The sequence below is a fragment of the Rattus rattus genome, chromosome 6 (assembly GCF_011064425.1).
Source record: "Rattus rattus isolate New Zealand chromosome 6, Rrattus_CSIRO_v1, whole genome shotgun sequence".
Taxonomy (NCBI): Eukaryota; Metazoa; Chordata; class Mammalia; order Rodentia; family Muridae; genus Rattus; species Rattus rattus.
The window spans coordinates 125,750,784-125,756,680 of record NC_046159.1 but is presented as its reverse complement, the minus strand read 5'-3'; the positions used below and the strand labels follow the sequence as shown (position 1 = coordinate 125,756,680).

The 5,897-nt window shown below is 38.6% G+C and overlaps 1 pseudogene; it reads right to left on the bottom strand.

The window, feature by feature from the left end:
- Window positions 1-5,018: 5,018 nt before the first annotated feature.
- LOC116902964 lies at window positions 5,019-5,571 on the bottom strand (annotated as a pseudogene).
- Between the last annotated feature and the right edge of the window lie 326 nt (window positions 5,572-5,897).

The window sequence follows — 5,897 nt, the reverse complement described above, 5'->3', positions numbered from 1 at the left end:
CCTTTCTCTATAAAATCTGGAAGTTCCTGGTAGTTTCTGTAGGATGGATCCAGGGGAAGCAGACACTATTTACATCGATTAAGTCACTTTTCTATACCCTCACTACAACTCTTCCTTTTGACTAGTCTATTTAGATTCCAAGAGATCAGTCTTTTGTTCTAAACATCTGACGACAGCCTCACAATTCAGAATGTTGAGTAAAAAGATTATACTTTCAAATCAGAGTAGGCTATGAAGCAAAGCCCTATTGTTAATGGGAAAGAAAATGAGAAAAAAAGGACCAGAAAAGAGGGGAGGGAGTCTATTTTAAAAGCAACTTGTTTTCAACCAAACCTGAATTCTTTCTGGAGACACTGGATGATGGGGGAAACTGTCTTGTGAGCCTTGCCCAGCTTGAAGAGACCTCCTGCATTCCTTGGCTTTCATGCTTCTCTGTCACCTCGAGAGCCAATAAGGCAGTAGCTTCTTGTCTGTTTGACCCCAATGCCACTCTTTAAATCTCTGATTGTCCTGACTCTCTTTTAAAGAGGAGTTGGGATTACAGCCAATTTGCCTAGAAAAATCTTCCGCCATAATTTAATACCTCTTACAAAGTTACTTTACCATGTGAAGTAACTTACACAGGAAGTAATATACACATTGCTGGATTAGGATCTTGACGTGTGTGTGTGTGTGTGTGTGTGTGTGTGTGTGTGTGTGTGTGTGTGTGTTTGTAGGAGTGATTGTTCCTCCTACTATAGATCAAATTTCAAGACTTCAGCTATCTCAAACACACTAATGTTTAACTAAGAGCTAGCCCCAAAATAGAACATGATTCCTACATTGATTAAAAAAAATATTTGATTACAGCATTGTTTTCTGACCAACTGTACCAGAGAATTGAACTATATAATTGCAGTGAGTTCTTTTTAATATCAAATTTGAGTATTTGAATGTGGGAAAATAACTCATTGTTAACAAATGAATTCTAGAAGACTAGGAACTTACTTTCAAAAGTGCAATCTTTAGCATGGTCATAAATCAAAAGCAAATTTTAAAATGGTTGATGGAGAAATTAAATTTGCTTCAACAATATGATTTTAAATATGATTTTAAGTGCTACAGTTCTTTTGAATGTAATTGAAAAAGAGTGTAACTTACCCTTTCAACAAGTATCCACACACAGGAATTAACTCTGAGACTGAACTGAGTATTTCAAGTATACAATATGAAGTGCTTTTGAAATCAGTAACTGACTAGTGGATGGTGATGGCTCTGTTTAATTTAGTTTCTTTCAGAAGCTGTAAATGAAATGCTGTAGCAGGTGGTGATGCTATGTGACACTCTGGGTTTGTTTATGTGATTTCTATATTGAATTCTTTCTAAATCACAAAGCATTTGAGCCTCAAGATTATAACTTATAACATAATGCATGGTTTGTATCTGGAAGTAGATTAGGTTTTCAAAACAGTCTAAAAGGTGTTTGTAAATTTAGATCTTGTTCTGCTATTTTCTTTTTTTTTTTTTTTTTACTTTACATCCAGATAGCATCTTCCCCTCCCTCCTCGACTCCCAGTTCCTTGCTCTCATCTCCCCTCCCCCACTTCAACTCCCACAATACAGACCTTTCTCCTCAGAAAATGGGAGGCCTCCCATGGATCTCAGCCCATTTTGGTAAATCAAGTTGTAGTAGGAGTAGGTACATTTTCTTTTGTTGTGTTGAGGAAAGGAAACACAGGGGAAAGGGATGGAAAGGCAGGCAAAAGAGCAGGCAACAGTCCCTGCTTCTGGTGTTAGGAGTTCCACATGAAGACCAAGCTGCACAATTATGACATATGTCCAGAGGGCTAGGTCCACCCCATGCAGGCTGGCTCATTGGCAGTTCAGTCTCTATAATCAGCCCCTATGGGCCCAGATTAGTTGATTGTGTATGTTTTCTTGTGCTGTCCTTGACCTCTCTGGCTCCCACAACCCTCCCCCACCCCTTCAAGAGACTTCCCCCAAGCTCCTTTGAATGCGTGGCTGTGGGTCTCTGTATCAGTTTCCATTAGTTTTTGGTGAATCCTCTAGAGGACAGTTATGCTAAGCTCCTATCTGCTAGTATAGCAGAATATCATTAACAGTTTCAAGGGTGGACTCTCTCTAATGAATACAAAGCTGGGCCAGTCATTGGTTGGATGTTCCCTCAATTTCTGTTCCATCTGCATACCTTGTAGGCTGGATAAATTGTGGGTCTAAAGTTTTGTGATTAGGTAGTTATCCAAGGCCCTCCATTGGAAGTCTTTTTTGGTTACAGGGGATGGCCACTGTAGCCTCCATATCCCCCATTGCTACAAGTTTTAGCTAGAGCAATTCACATAGATTCCTGGAAGTTTTATTATCCTAGGTTTTTAGCTCAGCCTAGAGATGCTCACTCCCACATACCGATTCCAGTTCTCTCTCCCCCAAATTATTGTTCTGCCATGCTTAACTCACAGTATTTCAATTTAAATTTACCAGATATAGTCGATACAAATCCATTTTAAGATATCTTGATGACATTCAACTACTTTTATTTTCATTTTTTTAGAATTTCATACCTATGTTTACATATGCATAGTATATACATAGGTCCACCAAATTTTAACACATAACTTAGCTCACATTAACATATTTTCTGTTTCATCCAATCACCAACATCTAATTTGAAGACATTTCTGTCACTCTAAAGCAGTGATTCTTAACCTTCCAAATACTGAGATCCTTTAATACACCTCTTCATGTTGAGGTGAACACCAACCATAGAACTATTTTCATTGTTACTTCATAGCGGTGACTTTGCTACTGTTATGAATCATAATGTAAATATCTGATGGGTACGACATCTGACATATAATGTCTGTGAAAGGGCCATTTGACCCTCAAAGGGGTTACAACTCACATGTTGAGAATCTCTACACTAAAGAGAAATACTATGACAATTCATAACTACTCTCCACTTCAACCTCCAGGTCTGAACATTGAATCTATCTGTCTCTCTGCTAATTCTCATTTGTGATACCACAAAGGAAGAGATTTCAGCATGGTCTTTGTGGCTAGCTAGGATCGCTTAGATGTAATGTCTTCCCAAGTCACCTGTGTTAAATACTTGATTACCAAACTTTAAGCACTCTTGGGAGCTGATAAAACTTATTTAGTAGGAGGGAATCATTGAAAAGAGGGTAGATTACAAGGGGTGGGTGCCCTTACAAAGACTTTGGGAGTCTGCTCCTTTACTTTTTTCTCTTTGCTTCCAGGCTACCGTGAGAACTGGCCCTGTGCTACGTGTCTGCACCATATTGATTGTGTCACCGTCAACCCAAAATTGCAGGACTAAGTGACCATGGACTGAACCCTCTAAATCCATGATGCAAATTAAGTCTTTCCCTTTTTTAAATAGCTCAACTAAGGTAGTTTTCATCGTGCTGTATAGCTGCCTAATACAACATAGAAAGTAGTCTGTCAATTATTAGCATTTAAATGTTATATAAAAGGGTATAGAGTATGTTCATAGTATTTTTTTAATTTTGTACTTTCCCATTGATAGGCAATAATATATTCATTTTTAGATAGTTTAAATAGCATGCATAACGTCAAATTTAAACTGGGTGGGACGTAATAAGGTAGTAAGAACTCATGGAAGCATATTCTAACAAGGGGGCCTTACCAAGGCATAAAAGTTTGGTAATGTTTGCTAGAGGTCATGCATTAGCAAAATATAAGGAATGTGGCAGAAAAAGATAAGCACACACACAGAGGCCTTGGGCAATCTCTAAATATTCTGACCATTTCCTGAGATTTACTTTCCCTCAGTCTTATAGAGCAATTTCCTCCTAAGGAAGCTTTCTCTCCAGGAGAAAGGGGTGGACTCATGGGACCCTGGAGATAAACAAAAATGTCACATGTCTGGAATAATCGAAAGTTCCATGATTCTCTAACTCCCTTCCATAACTAAGTAGAAGCAGCTGGGGAAATTCTGAGCAGCCATGCTGAAGAGAAGAGAGATACTCTGAACACTGCAAAGAACTCCAGGGCTGCAGCTTTTTTATTTCATATAAACAAGTTTTATGTAATAACATGGAATGCAAAAGTTTAGAACTATTATTAGTAAAGTATCTGATTCTGTTTTTTTTAAAAAAAATCATTAATATAAATAAAATAGGACAATGGTCAGAATAATAGTACCATTATAATCATATTAAATAAAAAAGCTACCATCCTTTTAAAGCTGTACCAAAGGCAGTACCACACATTTTTGTGATTCAAAGGCTTCAGATGTTGAAGATACAGAAACCTGGGTGGAAGCCTCACTGGGGGCTGATCACTCACTCATGGAAAGGACCCTGGATCTCTGTCTCTGCCCTTGGATAATTCTAACATCATTGACAGATGAGACAGGTGGTACAGTATCTGTACAGAACTACATATTTAGTGCAATAGATATTTAAGCTGTTGTACCCTGTCCCATTTTTCTTTCCTTTGGTTGCTTTGAAAAGACTGTCCAAGTTGTGTGCAGGGTTAGGATCAACGATGTGCGAAGATGGACCTGGTGGGCATGATAACAAAAGAGTCCAACTCACTGTAATGTGAGAAATGGTGCACCGTAATATATATATATAATATATATACATATATAATATATACACATATATAATATATATACACACACATATATACATATATATAATATATATATATACATATATATATTCATACAAGCAGCATAGAGCAGATTAACTGTTTACAACCCATACTCTTGACTAGCAAGAAATGAAGACAAACTCTTGAAAAATACAATGCAAGAAAAGATTCAAGTTGGAAATATATTCCTTTGGTTAAAAATCATCCCCCCCTTTTGTTCATTTGTATTCCCGGCACCCACAGGCATCTTCTTGCGGCACTACACTGGCACTCACAGCATTTTTTCAGTCTAGTAGGTAGGAAGCTCCCTGGGTTACAGCAACAAAAATGAACTCTAAAACAGCTAAAGCCTTGTAGCATTAACCTCTTGATGGTGGGTTTTACTTTAGAAACTTCCAACACATGTAATTGTCTTCAGATACTGTATAGGCAAACTTCTTTTTGAAGAAACTGACATGTTGTGGTAGACATTCAAGGGTGATGTTGTAACAGCTCATCTTGCTTAGCAAAGTTAGAGTTGGTAACAGTTTGCCAAGCTGCTTTCCTCTGCACGCGTCACTAATGACCGCGTCTTCTACTCTCCCTCTCTTAGCACATGAATGGATGAATTTATGTTCTATTATCAGAGTTGCTGTAGCCACAATTTGTCCTAGAGTCCCATCTTCTACAACTGTAACATAGTAATCCCCAGACCTCTTCATATGCTCAAAAGATTTCACGAACTGCTCCGAGCTGATTACGCCAGTCTCTGTCGACTGACCCAATACCTTTAAGAAACCCTTTATTTAAGGCCACAGTACAGAGAGACCTCAAAACCAAACTTCCTCTAGGATGCGTTGGAGAAGTGGCTAGAGAAAATATAGTTGTATTGTGACTCCAGTCCACTTCTTTGAGCAAACTTGGGTCAAACATAAGAGTTTCATCGAGTACCATGTTTCTCATAAAGTCGGAGCAAACCACACTCCTGTACCAGCGTGTCAGTCCCTATGCGGGTGCAGCTTTTGTGAGTCATCACCTGTATTGGGTGGGTCTTTTGGTGACAGAGCTGTTCTGTTGAGTGGTGTTCACTCCTATAACTAACTTCTTAACTTCTTATCTGTATTTCTGATAGTTACCACCCAAGAAACTCACTGGTTCACCAAGTTAGACTATGGTGTAAGTGTTACTTTAGTTTGCTATGGTTAGCCTCGCTGAAGTAAGTAGGTCTCTCCTCCTCTCCCCTCCCTCTCTCTCCCTCCTCTCTCTCTCTCTCTCTCTCT